Source organism: Pezoporus wallicus, unplaced genomic scaffold (assembly GCF_028554395.1).
Source record: "Pezoporus wallicus isolate ANWC-B61680 ecotype Strahan unplaced genomic scaffold, APGP_CSIRO_Pwel_v1 contig_6354, whole genome shotgun sequence".
Lineage (NCBI taxonomy): Eukaryota > Metazoa > Chordata > Aves > Psittaciformes > Psittacidae > Pezoporus > Pezoporus wallicus.
In genome coordinates, this window is record NW_026638688.1 from 706,392 (window position 1) to 727,844 (window position 21,453).

Here is a 21,453-nt window from a genome sequence, read left to right on the forward strand (position 1 = left end):
TCGCAGCCTTACAGTATGCTTGTTTTCTTTCACTGGCTTAGTCCTGCTAGCACAGCTTTTGGGAACCCCCTGTGCTTGTTTGTGAGCAAACAGGCATTGACAAATCTCTGCTTTCGGAATGATGCAGGCTTCAATCATACCAGGTGAGCATAATGTGACTGAGAGTCATGACTGAAAATCCTCAGCCTTTTTCCATTGTCTGCATTCAAATCCTTTTTGCTTGCTGCACTCAAGTGATGAGTGATCTGGCAGGTAACTGGGAAAGGGCACAAAGAATATTGATAGAAACAGAAATGTGATTTCTTAATTAGAAGTAATAGGAGAAACCTGACCCTAAGTGATATATTCAGCTACCATGAGGTCAAAGTGCATATTCTCTCTGGCAGCTGAGAGCACCTCTTGCACTGAAGACAGGGTGAAAGTGGTATGTGAAGATCTGCAGGCTCAAAGATATCTCAGGTAACCCCAAAAGGGAAACTGAATATTTTCACTGAAAACTTTATAACAAAATAAAATAGTTTCACTCGCTAAAGTTGATAGCTTTCAGTCCAAGGATATGTCTCTCCCAGTCATGTTAACAGATCTTTATCAGTATTTGTGTCTAGCCTAAAATTAGCTCCTTTCCTATATAGAGGTCCTGAGGCTAAAATGAGCTTTTAGACATGAAGTAAACTTATAGAAGAAGTTCTGAAATGGATGGCTAGAATTTCTAAACCAAAATTCCCAGTCATCCAAGTTTTTTGGACATTGCAAGCTTCTCTGATGAATTTTCAAGTTGTGCTCTAGATTACGTTGAAAACCCCATCCCACAGTAAACGCCTAATTTGAGTGTTCCAGTAGTTTGAGTCTTCTGACTGAACTGAGCTATGAAAGCGGAAAGAAGATGGTTCCCTGGAAATCAGTGCATAGTCCTAGTGCTGTCCTCCCCAGCAGATTTTGCCTTACCTGTCCCAACTAAGTCTCATTGCCAAGAGGTGGTACTACAGACTGCTCTAGCTGTAAAGAAAACTTCGTAAATTCATTGTCCCTCCTTTAACTGCAGTGAGAAGAATAAAAGGAGAAACAAGATTTGCAGCATCCCTTTGAGATGCAATGGTGAATGCTCTTATCAGTAACAAGTGTCACTTGTTTAATCCTCTCATAACCTATTCCCATTTTGAGTCTTGTATTTTATTTATGAAGCCATAGCATGATCAACCTATGGACTGAGAAATTATCACTGAAATTATGCTGGAAGTTGTGTGGGAAGGGGTAAAGTCTCACTATCCTCTCCTAGGTATTTTGAGAACTCACTGAATACATTTGTTCAAATTAAATCCGATAGGGTACTTTCTAAATGCTTAATTTTGGATTTCTATAGAGAAAAAAGCATCCTTAGCTTTTCATACCAATTTACATGCAAAAGATGACATATATATATTCATATTTCAGACTCCATAAAAGGAAAAAAGAAAAAGAAAGGGGAAAAATACTACAGAGATCCCCCTTGGCCCTTCACAGAGCTTGGAAATTAAGTCTGAGCTCAGGAAATCAGTTTTCTTACCATACAGTGAATGATTGCTCTCTCAGTTTCATGACTAACCATCTAGTTTTGCTTTCTGGTGGGTGCTTAGTCATTTGGGATGCTTGAGTCTTCTACATCCTTTCCCTCAGAGGGAACAGAGGAGTCACATTACTGCATGCTGCAGTCTGCCTATGCCAGCAGGCCAGGAGTGGCTTGGGAATGACAGTCTTGCCTTGTTGCTGTTATTAAAGGAACGATGACTAGTACTGAGAAGTCCTGGACATTTGACCACACTTGCGAATGAATCTCCACCAATTTTCTTCAGAGTGTGTTGACCCTTTTGGCATAAAGAAAAATCCTTAGTGCAGCAGAACTGAGCATCTTTAGTCTGAAATAACAGGTTTGACTGGAATGTTTATTTTGATAGCTATGGGATTTCAGGGAATTTGGTGAGGTAGGAATCCTGTGTAAGACCACAAATCTATTCAAAATGCCGTTCCATTAGCCTCTTTCTCTGCCCTGTCCGCATCCAATGCAATCTCCTTGGTACAATATGTAATGAAAGCTATGAAACCCCTGATTTTTTTTTTAAACATCTATTTGCATGGAATTTGAACCTTGCTACAAATAAACCATAAAAATGACATTAATAAACACCGGAAAGCGGTAATGATGTGTTATTGCCACAGGAGGGCCAGTTAAACAAGTTAAAGGCTGACACAGTTTTCCAGATGCAGTGTTGCACAATGTGCTTGTTTACCTTGTTCATTTACTCTTTCCCTTTCCCTCCTTAGACACACACATGGGGGTACCAAGGGCGAATGGACTCAGAAATGTCAAATACAAGTTACGATCTCCCTCCCCTATGGTTTTATCTGTAAGATCGTGTCTTTTACTTGTAAAACCTTTGCCAACCACAAAAATTTGTCATCTTTTGACAAATAACTTCTGATGTTTGAAAATGAGGATACTTGTATCTAACCTCAAGTTCTACTCCCCTTTGTTTATCTTCTTTATACATATATATTCAGTTTATTTCTCCATTCCAGGTCTTATTCCTGTACCTTTCCCATGAATTATGAGAGTTGAAAACAAGTTTTTCTCTCCTTGATTTAACCAGTGTATCCAGAACTCTTCTGGTTTTTGTCCCACTGAGTCATTTTAGCCCTTTAAATTTTACCTTGGAAACTTTATTTTCTCTTTATTTTATAGTGATGACCTCTTTACTTGCGTAATACAGTCCAATGCTGTAAGTTAGAAATGTCCTTAGAAATGCAGCTGGAATTGGGTATAAAGTTTAGGATGCCTGAAGAGGACAACAGCATGTCTAGGATTTATGTCTGATTGATCTGATAATTCTCATTAATGTCAGTTCTTACTGTGCTCTGAAATCAGCTACACAGATGAGTATTCTGTTGCCACGCTTGCAATTTGCTCTGTGTTTAGAAAACAGATCCTACAAGGCGTTAAAATCACACAGATGGGTTTAAGCTAAACTAATGTTCAATCTATTTTTCACAAATCTAAAATCTACATATTTCCTTTCTTAGAAAAACTTTTCATCCGACTAGTGTGGAAGTGACAAGAATTACTAAATGAATACTGCAGGAGTGAAGAAGTTGCCTTGGCTCATAGGCAATGGATTTACCCTGGCTGTCACATCACACATTTATAACAAGCCAATTCCTTGGAGAACCTCCGTTAGGTTCAGATCCATCCATACTTTCATATCTTGCCAGTTTCAATGAAATGAGGATAATTTAGAAAAGTAGAATTATATTTTGACAGATCAAAGATGCACATATTAAGTTGAACTAATTGCAGTGAGGAATTTTGACCTATTTTCTTTGAAGTCTTACAAAAAATAAATTAGGTGTGCCAATTCCATTTGCACAGGGCAAGTTCAGGATTCCTGACAATACTATTGCTGACAAGTTGTGATTTTGTTATAGCCACCAAATAAACTAATTTTTGTTCTAGGATCAGGCAATTATTCATACAGAGAAGGGAAGCCCAGTTAGTGAATATCTCCTGCTTCTGTTCAGATGATTAGCTGAATCCAAGTATTCTTTTCTGCTAGTTGCAGTCTTGCTTCATGTTTTCTCCTAATGAAATCCGAAGCTTTTCAGGTGGATATAGATCAACGTCTGCACAGATTTATTTATTTACTTACTTATTGGTTAATATCCCAGAGGCTTCCCTCCAACAAAATAGTTTTTAAGTATATACTGTAGCTTACAGGATGCACCCGGTACCTGCATGACAGATATTAGTCTTCTCTTCATGGACTGAAATGCAAATGTGCTGAAAAGTGTGAGTGATCTTCTGCCTGGTGGCCCCCACCAAGGGCAGTCAAAAAATGTGTCAAAAAATGGGCAGGAAGCTTGGAGGGGAAGAAGATCAACAAAAGATCATCAGTGTCTGCAGCATGGCTGATTTCTTTTGTGTGGATTTGAAAGGAGAATTTATTAATCTGAGCTAAGTTTTCTGCTGTCTTAGATGGTGGTCATTGAATATGGGAATAATACTAATAACAATACTAATAATACTAATGCTATGTAATAATACTCAGTTTCTGAGTCCACCTTCTCTGTGCTGTTATACCACCTGTCTTTGGAGTTGTCTTTCATCTCTTTACCAGTTCTTTCTCCTTAATCTTAGGAGCAAAAATCAGTTTTCAGCCCAGAAACTGCCTCCTTTGTATTGAGGCAGTGTAGAAGCAGGAAAGGAGAGTAGGCAGTTTCAGATGCAGTGACCTGTCTGGGTTATTCTTGGCCAGTATCACCACAGTGGCTTCATTCTTTGGCATCGCAGATGTAGAGAAAGGCAGAGACATGCATGGCCTGAATCTTATCTCCCACTTATACCAGGAGAGCATTTGCCTTTAATCGTGAGCACAAACCATTAATGTTGCACGACTACAGATTGTGGTCCAGTTACAGAGGAAGGCTGTATCTCCCTCTCTGTTTCTACTCGATCAAAAAGCCCACGAACCTTGCTACTCCCATTTCCTTCTTTGCCTTTCTTGTCTCCGTTCCCTTAGGGTCCTAGCTTCTACTGACTGACCTTTACAAATGCAACAACAATAATTATCCTATAATTAGACGCTCTAAGTCACGTTGTTGCTAAAGCTGTCAGTATGGGAAGGAAGCAAGCAGTGCTTAAGGTAAGAGTTATGGGCTCCTTCTTCGCTGTATCACCAGAGGTATTTGTGCCAAGTCCTTGGCATTTCATTAGGTGGCTGTTGGGGTTCCCTTCTAATTGCGTTTCATAAGTTAGTGATTGCTGTTCATGATTCAGTGGTTGTCTGTCTCTAGACCACATAGATAGAGAGTAAAGGACATTCAGAGTTTCAGCAGATTTCAAGTTCCTGCTGCCATTATGGCCATTGACAAATTAAACCACCCAAGCTCATCAGGCTATCTATCCAGCATTAGAGGTGCACCTCAGTCTTCTGGCTTTCATCCCAGAGCCTGGAATGTGTAGGTTTAATTCTGGCAGGTGGCAAATATGTACTGCTTGTGTAAAATCCAAATACCTGGCAAATCCTTCTTGGTATTAGTAATACCTCTGAAACCATAATTTTCATTGCCCCATCAAAATGGGTGAGACATTCTTGTAGAAGTGTTCTAGCTATGACAAGGTTTGGAAGTACAGCCCTGGATTAAAGACATAAAGCTTCTCTTATCCACCCTTCATGACATGGGCACTCCATTTAAATTTCTTAGCAAGGCATTGAATATAAATACAAAGAAATATGCGAGTTCCTTATAGTTGGGATTAGCGGAATTTTCATCTTCCTTTTTTTCCTTATCCTTAGTGTCTTCTGCGGCCAGTGGTTGCCATGTAACAAATCCCTTAAAAACCTCTCTGACTTGAGATGTGCAGCAGGACTTCTCTGCTCACTCACACTGTGGCTATTTCTTCTTCCTTTATTTGCCCTGTAAAAAAAGTTGTTTCTTTTTGACCCCAGTTTCATTTTCCCTGGGCATACTACATCAAGCAGTGCCTGCAGAAATAGACAGGATGGAATATCTGACTTTATCTCTTTGTTGTTCACGTTTCAATGTCTTGCTGCTTGGATTAGTTATCCAAACCTCACAGTAAAAATATTACTAATAAAATCACACATTAATATAATACTCTGCCTTGGTACCAAATTTCTTCTGGCTCTTACTTACGCTTGCATTATTGATAAGCATCAGGCAAAAGAAGGGTCCCTAGGTTAAATCTATATTGCTTTGAATTTCCCTTCTATGCTTAACATCAGACACCACCAACACATCTTGAACTGATTTAAGGCCCTGGGGTGTTACTCAGTGCCATTCAAAACACAGCAAGCCACTTTCCATGTGCTGGGGCCACTAGGGCTCGTTAGAATGGCATTTTTAATAAAACTTCAGTGTAACTACAACATTTTGCGGCTCCACTCTCCAGATAAACCGTTACGTACGTCATTCCCCACTTCACCTCCCCTTTTACACACCCACTAGACTTTTGACCAGCCGGCCAAATTCATTATGGGTGTAAATCTATTGCAATCAATAACATTTCTTCTGCTTGACACTTACTGTTGGCAAAAGTTTCCATAAGTTGGTTTGCGTGCGTGTCTTTTTTTTTAACTTCCTATAACAAATTAAGTCTTGAAACAAATGCTATTATTCAGGTGAGGCAATGCAGGAGCATTAAAAACACTGTTTTCAGATGCAGCTGGTCTACGTTAGAGTTGTTTTCTGGTCCAGAAAAGGCTGAGCTGTTAACAGTGCATGATCATTTGATCATTTTCCTTTACTTTGCCTAAAATGAAAAAAATACACTTATCCAGTGCAATTTCTTCAAGGCAAGAATATCTCCAGGCTTCACAAAAGAATCCTCTGATGCTAGCTAGGATATAATAGGCAAAAAAAGCATAAAGGCTATGTTGATGGCTTAAATCAATATCTGTGCTACTGGCTAAAATCAAACCATCTACAGTGCACACAGGCAATCTTAACCAGCTACATCAGGACAGTGTTTCTTGGGACCTAGTTCCATGGGGATTGGAGGGACCTAGAGGGGAATGACGCCACCACGAACTGCAGCTGCTGGAGCAGGAGCCTTGCCAGCAGAAGTTTTGCACAGTTTTTTATGGATGGTCAAGCTCAGCATCTCCTGGAGGTTTGCTCCTCTGATGATGCACCCTAATGAAGCCTATTTTGCTTCTGCTTTCAGTTTTCTGGCCTTGTTATTAAACCGTGTCAGACATGGGACAAAAGAATCAATACACGTATTCCCTGAAAGTGAATCATCATGTACTCTGTGGGATTTGGATAAATAGTCTGAATCACACTTTCTTCACCTCTCTAGACTTCCATTTCAAACACACTCTACAGTCCTCAGAGGACAAAATACTGCTACTTCCAAGTGGTTTTGCACTGATGAAGAAAGACCTGTGCTAAGATATTTTTCATACAAAACACTGTCTTATGCTCCCTGATAGGTAGTTCCTTTACTTTCAGCAACACCAGACAGATTCTGCATAGTTTTGTTTTTCGGCAAGGGCTGCATCTTTGTGCATGGATAGTTACATATTTACAGCTCCTAGCAGAGTTTTAAGTAGTACAGTAATAAATATATAAGACTGATTATGTGGTGGATGTGCTGTTTCCACCTCTTTTCCAACACAAAACTCTCCTCTGTTCAGCATCTCTCCCTCCTGCCCTGCCACAGCTGACAGGGATGGGAGGTGTAAACTCCTGCGTGGCAGAGCATGCACCAAGTCGGCAGCTAGCACCATTACTCCCAGCTTACACAGTCGCCACGCGATGCTGTTTAATACCAGAGCAATGAGGTGAATAAAACCTACAAAAGTTTATAGTGTGTAAATTACTGTTGCACCCTGCCCTCTGCCTCCACGCTGAACTGCCTGCAACAGAGATTTATAAATGAAAACAGTCCCTTTCCATGTGATGGCAGAAGGACTTCCAGGAGCTGGAGAAATGTCAGGGAAATTATATTGGGATGGGAAGCAGGAGAAAATGTCCCAGGCAGTTCTGGCTCTTGACACCTCATCCTCTGAACATTCCACTCCCAGGCACCTTTGGAAAGAGATTGTTCTGGAGAGCCTTGGCTTGAGGCCACAAGTCTCCCTCCGAAACCTCAGCACCAAGAGTCATACAAGTGAGCAAAGCTTACTTTGAGAGCAAGAAAGGAGGCAAAGCAGTAAGTGGGGTCAACAAACAGCTAACTCAGGGCTTTGAGCAGAGTATAGAGGTGAGGAAACCAAAGGCGCTTTGGAGGAGGGATCTGCTGGAGGCTGTGCACTGCAAGGGCTGTTGTTTTGCCTCTTCTTGGCTTTCAAAAATGTCACTGTTGTGTAATAGGAATAGCTGCTGGCCATCCCGTATCTTACATATTTGAGAAGACTGGAAAATTCTGTTTCAGAGTATCTAAAACTACTGAGGAAGCATGCCATTGTAGACAGGCAGCTACAGTTCAGCTCAACACATGAGAAGCACTGGCAGCTGCCGTGTTATCTTTGGAGCCACTGCACAGTCTCTCAAATTGAAAACACGACAAAACATTTTGAGTAAATGCTGAAACTTTTATGATCTCTTGGGGGAAAAAGAAGTTTCAGATAGTGTAATCTGATGAGTGTGGTATAGATGAAGAGATAGTGCCTGCTAGAAGATGCATATGCATGTTATAAAATGAGAGGATATATCTGGCTCCATGCTTACAATAAGGTCTGCTAGCACAGATTCCTTTAACTATTCAAAATCTTGTTACTGTAAGTAGGACTTGAACAACAGACAGAGGCATTTTCTGAAGCAGCTTCTGGTACTCCACGTGTTTAGAAGCAGCATGTTTTTCCAAAAGCTGGTGTCAGCTCTGGGTGGCTGCTCTGCTTTTAGCAGATGACTGGCTTTGTACATGTCGTTTTGCTTTCTGTGCCTCAGTTTCCCTGTTTTTAATACAGATAGTAAAATCACTTGCATCATCAAGTGCTTTGGTATTGAAAACCTGTTCTCTCTAGGGAAAGGTTTTGATGTTCTCATGTTTCCGGATGTGTAATAGGCCACTGCAAGTTTAAGGAAGCTTACTGAGGTGTTTGTTAAAAGTAGTTAATGATATATCTATATATAGATATAAAAGTAATTCAGAAACATCCAGGGGCTATGTTTTAAAAACAAACGAATACATAGCTATAGCAAGTACCAACCTTTGGCAATACTTGCTATAGTGTGGTATTTCAAGAGCACAGTTAGGGCTGGTCCTGCTGAATCCAGGGGAATTGCAAGTGCTCTGCATGTTTCAGGATTAATCCCAGACTCTTATTTCCATGCAAAAAGAAGGAGTGATTCCCAGTGTCGCATCAGCTTCTGCAGATGTCATCTCTTTGATGGTTGCTGCGTGCAAATGCACGTCTCGCACACAATCAGATGGTTGTTCTGCTGAAACTGGGCAAAGGCAGAGAAACATCAAGTTAAAGGTCATCTCCAAATCTCTCATTTTCCTCCTCTGTTCTGCCTTCCTTAGAGCCCATGATTTTGTCTCAGGACTTTCTGGGAATCGTGCTGGCCCTGTGTTCCTGCCAGCACTCTGACTGCATTTTGCTTATGAGTAAAGAAGTTCTCATGCAGACACTTTGCACAGTCAATTAGTAAAGTAATTGAGTACTCTTTGGGATGAAAGGTATAATACACACACAAGATTATTCACCATTTTCATTACATACCATATCCGGGAAGATGCAGGAATGCAATGCATCTAGTCACTTCATGGTGAGGTAACTGAATGACCTGCTTTTCCTCATTTACATCTGACTCAGTATCATTTGAATACTGTGCTTTATGTGTGATATTGCCTTATTACTTTTACAACACCCAGGAGAAGACTAGAAGAGCCAGCAGGTCTCTGCCCTCAAGAGCTTATTTTATCTGGAAGAAAATGAGTGGAAGGTAATACACAATAGGGAGGAGATGGGTGGAGAGCTTGAGATGGTTGGACTGCAGGATAATCATTATTATTAAAGTCCTTATGGATATCATGGGAGAAATTAGTCTTAGGTAAGGATTTGAATGGAATGAGACTAGATGCTTAGCAGGCCAGAACTGGGAGGCTGTTTAAGCAGAGAAGGGTGGTGTAGGGAAAAGATTGGATATACATATATATATGTATATATAGTTATATATGCCTATATACAAATTTTATATATAAGGTTATATAGAAGATGATATCACCCAGCCCAGTCTGTAAAGGCAGAGCTAAAATAGATGTCACACCACCTTTTTGGAAACATCCCATCAAATAGCATCTTCTTGAGGCTCCTCTTAAAGTTTTAGGATCAAGGCTGGGCAGAATGTGTCAGTTTCTAAATGTCACAGGTGTGAAAACCTGCCTCTCAAACTCTTGTGCTTCAGGACACGGGGAGGTTGCCTGTATTGTACAAAATGGGGGATTGTTTTGCTGTCTGTATTAGATGTTTTGCTTTGGTATCCTCATCATGTTTAAAAAGTGCCAGCTAAAAATACTGGGCTACTGAACTGACTGAATCCTGTGCCACAGCAGTGCATGTCATCCAACGCTAAAGCTCTCTCTTGTGGTCGTGGTATGCAAATACATTTAACTTATTCGAGGCAAACGTGGCTCATAAACTACTTCAGCAGAACACAAAGCTCGTGATGAGCTGAGAAATCATGTCTCAATTTCGTGTTAGCTAAGCTGACAATTTCTATTCCTAATTCTAAATTGAGGACGTATATCATAAAAATTTCTAATACCAAATCTGTAACTTTAAAAACTTTGTTCTTTTAAATACGAGGCTGCATTTGTCACATCTATCACTGAAGTACTAAAAAAAGCCGATTCAGATACTTATAATCACAACCTTCCCACTGTGCTTGAATATCCAGCTTCCACTTCTAAGAGTAATTTTGCCCTGGCTAGCTTTGATTTCCCTTGCTGAAACTTCGTTTGCATTTGTGTGCTGAGCCTCTGCAGCCACAAGGGCCGGGAAAGCCTGGGAACGGCAAGAAAGTGCTGTACGGCACAATGAGTATGGAAAACAACTGGACACTCATTAGTTTTGCAAAAGCAGAACCTGTTCCCCACAGATGAAAGCTGATTCATACGACTTTTTTCTGACAGCGAGCACTGTCTCTGCTGATTAAGAAATTGTCTGATCAGATAGTGAAAGTCACAGCGAGCTGCCGTGTCATCTCCTGATGGTGCTGATGCTTTGTGCTGCTGGGAATCTGGGCTCATTTGAGTCACTTTGTTCTGGCATTAAGCTGGGTTTGCCTTCGCTCTTTCCTTGGCCAGAGGGGAACTATGAAGTAAACTTTACAAACAGATCTGAATTAGTTTACAGATGTTCCCTAAATGCCTTCGGGTGGTTAGAAAGTCTTCAGGGGCCTGGAAGCAGGGGCTTCCCTACTGCTTAGCGGTGTTAGAGGTGAAAGTATTGAGCTACCCGCAGGCCTGAGTGGTGTCGGTCTTATCAGTGGGGACCGAGTGGCTGGGCAGTGAAGGCTGTCTGCCAGCCCAGGGTAGGAAATGTCTCACTTGGTCAATGTCCGTTTTGAGCAGTGCTGAGGTGCTGTTGGATTCATTTTCACTCCTGATGATAAGAAAAATGAAGGGGGAATAAAGGTCTTCCAAAGGTACTGAGCTATAAAGATGATGTAAATGTTTCCTTCAAGTAATACAGCAGCAGACAGGGGCTGAGCTAGGAGATCTGAAGAAGCTTGTGAGCCTGATCAAAGGTGCAAAGGAAGAGGTCAGAAATTAGCTTGGGGGACAGGTTTTTGGGTGAGGGTCAGGCAGTGGGGATGGATGGGGGGAAGCAAGGGGTGCATTTCTTAGCTGTTTGGCATACAGCTTCAAAATCCACTCCCCAAGTGGCTCCATCTCCCTCCTAGGTCCCTGCCACAAGTCTCCCCACCGGATCCAGTGACTGGTATAAAAGGCTGTGCATCCCAGACAGGCCCTAGTTCCAGTACAAGCAGCCTCTGTGATAACATCCCCCCCCCCCCCCTTCTGTTTAACAGAAGAAACCTTCCACCTTTATGATGCATTCAAACACAGGTCTCTTTCTTTCTAAACATCTAATAGATGACATGAAATTACATCACTATGAAGATCCCAGCAGGTTTTAAACATTGAATTTTAGGGGAAAAAAAAAAAATTTAAAAAGTTTTCTGACCTTTGGAATGCTTCCACTCACTACTTCATCTTCTTCTGTCCTTTTTTGTTATTCTACATCACAAAACAGATGACATTTAGATAATTTTCCTTTTTCTGTTTCGTATTTGGTGAATGTGCTAAACTTTGGCCATTTTTGGAAAGTTAGAGAGTGGCCAAGCAAATAAACTCAGGAAATAAGTAAGATTATTTTCTCTCCTGATATTGGTAATACCCCCCCCCCAAAAAAAAAAAAAATTTAAAAAAAATTGTGTGGGTTAGATTTTGAGTGAGAAACCCCCAGTCTTCAGAGGATGTTTTGGCTGTTTTCCAAAGTGTCACTTTAAATAGAAATAAAAACATTTTAACTGGAAAATTTCAACCAGCTCAAATTTTCCAAGCTATGGCAGTCGCCCACTTAATGCAAACCCCGGACTTGAGTCAAGATGGCAGGATCGGGCTGCAGTTTGCCTTACTGCAAAGCTGGTTATTAAAATACATTTGATTTTGAAGGAGGCTTTTATTTTCCTCATTGTTTTGAAAGAAACAATAAATTTTCCTAGACAATTACAAAATGACAGTTCTAAAGGACTGGAAGAACGGGTCTGTTGGATGAATCCAGGCATACCTGTGACTGCTTTGAGTCGCTCCTGCTTTGGTAGAAAGGAACAATTTTAAAGATCAACAAGCTTTCAGGGCTTCATCTTCTGAGTCATTAACTGCTTTCAGTGGCAACTAACAGCCAAATTGGGCTCGAGAGAGCTTATTGAGAGTGAGGAAGCCCTGAGCCTCTGCCAGGGCCGGATCCTTTGTCTTATGTTAATACAAAACGCAGCGTAGATGATCGGGAATGCCGTAACACGCAGAAGCGTGACAGTGGGGTTACAAAAACAAAGCTAACAGGCATGCAAAAGGAAAACTGGGAACACTGCTAATGGCTTCTTAAAATTAAGGCAGAATAAAGGGCTTTCCTGGTTAAGTTTCACTAGAAGTTAATTTACCAAAACATTCAGTTTAGAAATGTGAAAAAACATGATCGTCCCCTGTTATTGTGATAGTTTTTTTTTTTCCCAGAACTGCAACTTAGAACCCTCAAAACAAAACTCTCCAAGAAAGCATCACACACAGCACTGAGAGAACCCCTTCAAAACCCACCAACACCACTGCACTGTCCTATTTGTCAGCACTATTATTCTCTGTGGGCTTCAGACCAAGTTCTTTGATTTAAAGCAGTGATTTTTATGAGGCAAGGGAAAACTGGTTTTGGACTTCCGTGCGCCGATTGGGTCTGTGCTGCTCTGTCTTGCTGCTGTAATCATGCAAGCGCTCCTCTGAAGAGTGAGGGCTGAGACTGGCAGGCACAGAACATCCAGAACTCAGCACGGCTGTGGGTGTTCAGAAAGCAGGTCTGCTGAAAAGCCTCAAAATCAAACCAGCACCTACCCTGAGAATGGAGGAATAATGGGCAAGTTTATCTATTATTATGGAATAAATATGTTCTGGTCCTGACCTGGAGATGGGGAAGCAAAATGGAGCTACCTTCCAGTCTTGTCCCTATGGTCACATTTTTAATTACATATATGCTGTTAAAACAAAAAAACCAAAACAACCAAAATTAAGCAGAGCAAAGGAAAATCAAATCAGAAATCAAAACATGCTACTATAATAAACACAGCAATTGTCTATTTGTAAGTATGCCTTTATACTCTTGTTAGAGCAAATGTTTTTTTGTTCATGATAGCAGAATATCTCAGACCGCAGAGATCTGATTTTTACAAAAGAAAGTGATTCTTTTATAAAGGTCTGAAAATTTGTTAAGTTGTCCCAAGACCTACTCTACAGTTTTCCTGGTGGTGTTTTAACTTGGATTTGAAAATAGAAATTATTATGAATAGCATAGTTAACAGCAGCATTTACAAAGATATTATTATAGTTATTATTAAGGTATATATTCAGCCAGACATGTTTGGATAGGAGAGCTGGTTTTTCTTCTTTGTCCTGTAACACCCCATGAACAACTCACATGAGCTGGTAGATTGTCATACTTGCTCAGAAAAATCCATAGTTCATGTTGAAAAACAAGCCCTTGTGTTTTGCCAGAAGTGACAGAAACTGCAATCAGCCAGCTCTAAAGCTGAGGAAGGGTGATTTAAATTTACCAGTAACACTGTCTTCATAACTGTTGACTTTTGAAAGTATGAGAGAATAAAAAGGAACATTTCCTTGGTTTCATTCCTCATCCTGGTGTCATTCCTCATCATAATGTAATTTAAGTGCTGCATTTTATATTGTTGCTTTGCAGGTTGCCTGTTTTTAAAGGAACACTGTCACATAAAATCAAACAATGCTTTACCTCTGCAATGAATAACACTTCCAGCTACTAAAACTGATTGTTAAAATGTCATGTTAGTTCATTCCATAAATCACTAGTGAAATCCTGACCTTACAGAAATCAATGGAGGTTTGCCACCGGCTCCCATGGGGCCAGAATTTAGCCTCCAGGCTTGATGAATATCCACAGTGAACAATATCTCCAATTACTTTCCTAGGCTGGGCAAGTGCATTCCTTGTTCCCATTCCTTTTCTGCTTTCATAGTTCCTCACATCTTCAATGGGGCACTTGGGCTGCTGGACCGTCAGCCTGATGAAATGCCAAGAGAAAGTCTGATATATGGGTGGTGAGGAGCTTCATCCTGCAAACACTTCAGCACGTGCAAAGCTTTATCATATAGGTGATTCCACTGGAGCCATAGGCAGCTTTGTCATAAGTGACATAGCTGTGGCTGAGGTTATTACCCATTTTACATCTATGTGTCAGATACAGAAACAAAGCACAAAATGTTTTGTCTTTTCATTTAATAAGGAAGTGAATAAAGTACTTATTTATGTTGCCTTAGACAATGAAGGGAAAATACTTTGCTCTTTGTTTTTGCCCAGATCATTTGCCCTAATTGCCTCCTGGAAAGTCCACTACATGAAAGGAAAACATGAAAGTATAGCTGGGAAGTTCATCACTTATAGATTAAAAAAGCAACATTTATTCCTCTAATCAAGCTTTCCAGGGTTGAGGGGTTCACTACAATATATCTAGTCATGCTTCATTTAATTTAGATTTTATTTAAGACCATTATTTAAAAATTAGAAATGAGCCTGAAAAAAATTCCCCAGAGCTCTTGCAAGCTTTGGCCCAAATTTAGTGGTTATAAAGCACACAAGCTTTAATGGGGGGAGTGGGAAAAGGAGAAGGCTAAATTTCACATCAGGGCATTAACCCTAGGTCTTCCTTAGAACTGTCATCGCAGGAGCCAGGGAACCAGGCATTTTGACTTCTGCCTACCTCTGTTGCTGTTTAGAAAGCAAGATGCAAGCAGTGCCCTGCCTCAGAATCATCTGGCAAGCAAGGTGCTGAGATGCAGCTTTGCCAGGGCTGCTGCAGGTACACAGGATAGAAGTGTTCACTTTAAATGCTTCTTGACACAAGTCTGTGAGCTTATTTCATTGCTGTCTCAAAGCCTGGAATCAAACACAGAGTGTATCAGATGTCTCCAGCAGCAACTAAACTCATGCACTCTTGTAAATCTCCCTCGTAATCCCCCTGCTGCTGACACTTTATTAGCCAGGCATTCCGGGCTACGCTTTACTGGGGCACCTCTAAGTGATTGCAGATGGTATTGCTGTGCTAGGGTTCAGTTGTGCTACCAAATAGCTGTCTTCATATTTTCCATGCTTTGCCTCATTTGTCAGATTGGTTTTAACCCTGTTGTGTTCAGGATGTCTCCTACTTCAACTAAGGAGTTGAAGGTGGGCTGGACCCTTGAGCAAATGCCAGATATTTTCATGGCTGTGAGGCTATTGCTCTCTGCTGTGCCAGGAAACTTCTTGAGCTTCAAAGCTCACTGCATTGAATCTCCAACAAGAAATGCTGTGCAGGGTGAGGAGACATGTCAGCGTTCAAGGGCACAGGAGTTCTGGGAAGCTGGGAATTGCACAGCGCTGCCCAAAGCAGCAGAGATAAGAGGTTATGAACCTGTACCACATAGATTTGTTGGCTCAGTTGCAGTATAGCTCTGACTTTCAGCAAATCTCATTAGCACACAGGGAAAGCCATTGGCTGAGCTAGGAGAAGTTTCTGGGTTATAGTTCCTATTAATGCCATGTTAACAAAAACACCGCATCCAGACCAATGTCTGACTTCTAACATCCAATGTGCCTGGGTCTTTGCTCTGAGCTGCCCCACATATTCAGTTCTTGGGCTGGTGCTGGAGGATGGATTGTAATTTGCCTGCACCCCCTCCTGCCAAGATACCTGTGGTGAGGAGAGCACAAGTAACACTATCTCGTTTCCCATTGAGTCTTAACCCACGCATCTGCTGAGCATCTATAGTGAAGGATACTGAATAATCAACGTTTTTATCTCTCTGTGCCTTTCAAGAAGGACATTTGATAGACACATTCCTGTTGAATACAGGCTGCAGTTCTGGACTGCCCATCTGGTCTTTAAATTTTATGCTGCAAATCCTGCATAATGAGCATAAGGTCCAGAGTGCTCAGCTGGATAAACTCTAATCTCCCACCTTTCTTAACAAAGTGCAGTCGGCAGCACCCACGGTGTCAATTTTATTTTTCTCTTCAAGTTAACACCAAATTAAAGCTTTGCGCTCCTTGTTTTCCTGAAATCATAAATGTGACATGGAATGTGTTTTAGCTGTATATGGTGGCCTTACTCAGCTAAGGTAATAGGAATTGCAGATGGTATCTGTAAGTGCTTCAGAATTAACAGCTTTTTCTAAGGAATGGTCTTTTTGATTTTAGGTTGGAGAAGTAATACCAGTTAAAGGAAGAGATGTTAGCAATTTCCTGGAAATGAGCATTCCCGGTAGTATTGAGGGAATCAGTTGTCCCAGCACTATAATATTCAGCATAAAAGTAGCTTAAAGAAGGAATTTTGAAAATGAAGGCACAGCACCCGCATATTTTAAACCAGTAATTTAATTAATTGTTGTGCTTGCCTGAGAAATACTTGCCACAGCCATTGGAATAATGTACGGAAGGCTCATAATTGTCTAGTGAAATGTGTACAAGTTTTTTATAACAGCTATTTTATAGAAGCTCTGATTTCTCTGGTTAAATAGAGTGTAATAAAGACAGCAAGTGTGTGACACACAAGTTGTGTCACCTGTGTTTCCAGATGGGACACAGTATGGAAAGTCTTGCTCATCTGGACTATTAGTTTAGCTCTATTAACCCATACTGCCCAGAGTAACTAGGTGTCTATCAAACAAGAGCTGTTGCACTTACGATTCATGCTTTTTCCATCCACCCAAACAAGCTCTGCTAAGCTGCTTCACTCCATAAACTGGACTGCACAAGTAATATGATGAAAAGCATCATAATTTATGTCTTGAAGAACATATGCCTTCCATATTGATACGTTAGCAAGTCCCAGATTTTGGCTGAAAGGTTTGGCCAAGTTAGGCATATGTGTTGCTGTGGTTAATATGAATTTGTTCTCTACATATGGGCAGCAGTCTGATCTCACATCTTGTACTCAACAAGACTTACTGTATTATCATGGATGATTAAATGCACATAAATTAAACATGCAGCCAACAGTGGCTCTTTTACTAGAAGAACATTGTTTGTGCATTATTGCAGCCAGATTTTCAAAAGAAATCATCTCCCAGCAAGACTCCAGAAGAAGCAGTCTAATTTTTAAAGTAACTTGGCACTTTGCATGCTGAGCTCCTGAAAATTTGGCCATGAGGACCATTCTATTCTACCATTCCCCTCACTATAGCTCATAGTAATATATTGACCATGAGATATTCTGACATTTCTTATGATCCTATATTTTGCTTTGCATGAAGACATATTTCTTCAGGTTGAAAGGGCAAAAATATTCTGCAGTATTGCAGGGAATTAGGAATCTGGTAGCATCTTCTGCTCTGTTCTTATGAGCTAAGTAGTTCTGATCTCTGTTACCTAAAGTTTTATGTAGGCATTTTCTGGGTGTTGTGAGCTATGTGTTTCATAGCTTCTAGTACATAAGTTGTCCTACCAACATGCTGGATCAAACATCTATTATATAGTAATGTAAGAGACCAAAGATGACTGAACTTTTGCAGTGGACTGCTTTAAATCATGTAGGTATCATCACCTTATGCTGTTGGCTGGCAGTACTCATCATCCTTATGTTAATAGTCTCTAACAACTGCCAGTCATTAGTGATTTTCCTTTAAGTGAAAAGATACAGAAGTTGTGTATTTGATGCAGAATATTCAGCTGTATTTTTTTCATATTACAAAATTCTAGGTTGTGGTGTCTTTGACACTCCCTTTTGGAAACGGGTAATTTGTGACAGCATGGAAATTTGCCCATATAGGGAGCATCTTTTGGGGATTTATCAGTTGAAAATATAGGGGGGGGTTGTTTCTATACTGTTAGTATATTGTCATTCCAGCAAAAAAAAACCCCTACACAAATAGCTTATTTAACTTAATACATCCTATACTGGTTAAACAGTTTAGTAGCCAGTGTGAGCAGCATTTATTCTAGAAACCTCACAATTACAGCTAGAGTGAAAAACCTTTTCTAGTACAGACCTGTCCTGACTTTCTCTCTATGCTGCTGAAAGATAGCAATGAAATGTTAGTAATATTAGTAGGCCAAAGGAAGAGTATTCAGATCACTAAAAATTTATAATCTCTGCGTGATATGACTGAAATGTGTGCTCATGCAGAATGTTGCACTTATATCTACATATGGCAGATGTGAATAAGGACAGTGCAAAGTTAAAAAGTAATATCATCCATTTTGCTTAGGAATATTTGAGGTTTTGGGGTGCGTAGGTGAGTATTTAATGTGATTGAGCTCTGGTCCTGCAAGATGTTACAAACAGGTCACCAGCATAATGGATCTTAATAAATGTTTCCTTAGTATTTTCCATAATTATTGTTGGATCTACTATTGCTCTTATGTCAGCAGAAAATGACACAAGAAGATTTAAGTCGCGCTGTACCTGGGAAACAGATGTAATATTGCTTTGCTTATTTATGCAAGTTTTAATCAATGATTTCATACCTGAGGAACACTCTCCAAAGCCCATCATCTGCCACATCAGCAGGTCTGAAAATGACATGTTCGTAAGGAAGACACTCAAAATAGGAGTATGGAGAAATTACTTTCCTCTTTTTGGAGACCTTCTTCCTCCCCATTTCCTGCTTTCCTTTACCCTTGTGGCCTCCATTGAAAAGCATTGGGTAATGCCTAACCTAAATGTTGCTTTAGTCACACACCACTAGTCACCCAGAAACCATTGAATGTTATTAAACTGCAGTCATTTCTCCTTGGGTTCCATCAATTATCAAGACTAATGTTAGAAGGGTTCAGCCAAGGTTAGAGCATGTGTATGTCTGTGGGCCATGGGGAGCTTTGTATCACTGCCCTGAGCCAACATAGAAGGCACTGTAGATTTGACTGCTTCTGGGGCCATAAATCGAGGAAACGTGCAAGTTTCTCTACTCTCCCTGTAGAAATAAGGAGGGAAGGAGGAGAATCACTAACTAATGTCAGCAAAATGCTTCACAGAGCAGTTTGCAGCAACTTCTCATATCTGTAGTACATCAGCAAGTTTGTCACTAGAGAAGTACATCCTTACTTATTTGCTTGTCATTTACATTTCCCTTTTGAAATATTTTCTTCTTTCCCCATTACTGTCATGGCTCCTCAGTTTGTCACTGTTGTGGTTCCACCAGACAATCATTGAGCCCCAAGACTGTGATGATGGGGAGGAAAGATGAGGATATGGAAGGACAAGGGCTGAAGCTGAACAAAATGAGAGCAAGAGCAGCATGTCAGTCCTTGTGTCAGTGCCCTTTTCAGCTTTGCACGTCTACCACGTCCTCACCCATGGTTATGACTTCAGTAGCACATCGAACCCCTTTCCATACAGCTTTGAAAAAGGAAAGGACTTCTTTGATGACCTCAGGGTCTTGATTTTGCTGCATGTGGTATGGATTTTACAGTTAGTGCAGAATTTGGCTGTAAATTGGAGGGCAATTCCAATTGTGTAAATTCTAGATTTACACAAAGGGAACACAGCTTCAACCAGGTCTACACTTACCTGTAAATGTAGTCTGATTCTGTCAGCCTGTATTTGGCTGCAGTCTTGCTTCTACCAGATGACTTGAAGTAACATGAGGTGACTGAATGGATTCAGAAGGTGAGGGAAACAAACACCAATTTTAAAATCTTTAGGGACTATCTATTATTGTAATGAGAAAGTGGAAACCTAATTAAAACAAAGTTTATGAAAAGTAATTTCACAATTTCCTTTCATTTGCCAGTAAAAGCATTTAGATTATATACGACAGCCTAACAGTTGTTCAAACGCCAGAGTCCGAAATACCTCAGTATGAACATCTACTTGTAGAAAATGTTTAATCTCATGCAGTCTCTAAATTCAGACGTGAATCATGAACTCCATCAAATTTCCCATAACAGCTTTATGTTAAATCCTTTCCCAGTTGTTTAAAGTTTGTTCATTTTTCAGAGTTATTAAAGGATATGCCCCTGCTAATAATTCTCAGATCACAGTGAGACACAAAAGGTTTATGTATTTCAACAGAATGCTATTTGCATTTACAGTTCTGCACAAGAGACTGCCTTGTTATTTCCCCTGAGGCTGATCTATACTAACAGGAATAAAAATGGTGATAACTTGAAAGTGTACTTTGAAAGATTGTCCAAGAATTCAAACCATGAACAAAACAAAAATGCAAACTTAAAATAAGTTAGACTAAGTAAAATGTGATTTTAAAACCTTAAACAATCACCCTTGCCAAACCCAATAAGCTAGTTATACCTTTTCAATTTGGCTGCAGTGATTTAAACTGGATCAGAACAACAAAGAAAATAAAGGATCCATGAAAATGAATTCATTTAGCACAGGCAAAAGGTCCTTTAGTGACCTGGTTCCAAGCACAATCTGTTACCAGTTCTTCAACCAGCCTAGACTGCTCCAGATTTTAGAAATGCAATAACTATTTTGAGGCATGGCAGTTGGTTAGAATTCTCTGAGTCCTGGGTTCTCTAATATGAAGGATACCCCTTCTAAGGATAGATACATCCACCCAGCCAGGAACACACACTTTTTTCAGAGTGAATAAAACCGAATGGTTTTCAGTTTGCAAAAAACAGTAATATGTTGATTTTTTTTTCTTTGCCTTTGATGTTATTTAACAATTTCTTCTAACTTTTGAAAAGTACTTTTTCAAAAAAGTATTTGCCTAATGCAGCGGAAATTAGTGCACTATGGCCCCATATTTGCGTTTTGCACTCCTGTTTCCTCAGGTGGAGACCAATAGTACCAATGGTTCCTATTCATTACAAGTACCATAATTTGTCTTCATTGAAGAACGAAAACACAAGTTCTAAAATGTTGATCTTGGACATATGATTTTGTGCATCTCTTTTCTCTTATCCAGAGCTTTGAACACCTGTGAAACTACCTATCTCCTTAAAACAATAGTTCCTCTATACCCCTGGGCTACAACTAACCGTTTTGTTTATGCAATTGCTGCTTATTTTATCTGTATTAGCGCTTGGCACTTCTGCAAATTAGCATACAGATTGTGTGATGTGTCCCTGAAACGAGCAACATAATGCATGATCACTTTAAAAAAAAAGTTTGGTTTAAGCAAATTGCTTCGCTCAAAGGGAATCACTGGCAGCGACAGGGGTAGAATCAGTTTTCCAGGAAAACATCCAACTGCTTTTATCCACAA

At 40.2% G+C, this 21,453-nt stretch overlaps 1 long non-coding RNA gene across 2 annotated transcripts in view; it reads left to right on the top strand.

Moving 5' to 3' along the window:
- Positions 1-383: 383 nt before the first annotated feature.
- The window catches only part of LOC130600571 (uncharacterized), a 36,367-nt gene continuing 15,297 nt past the window's right edge, over positions 384-21,453 (top strand). For both annotated transcript variants that reach the window (XR_008972487.1, XR_008972486.1), the window contains exon 1: positions 384-459. This is a non-coding gene — a long non-coding RNA (uncharacterized LOC130600571). The remainder of the gene's footprint in view (positions 460-21,453) is intronic.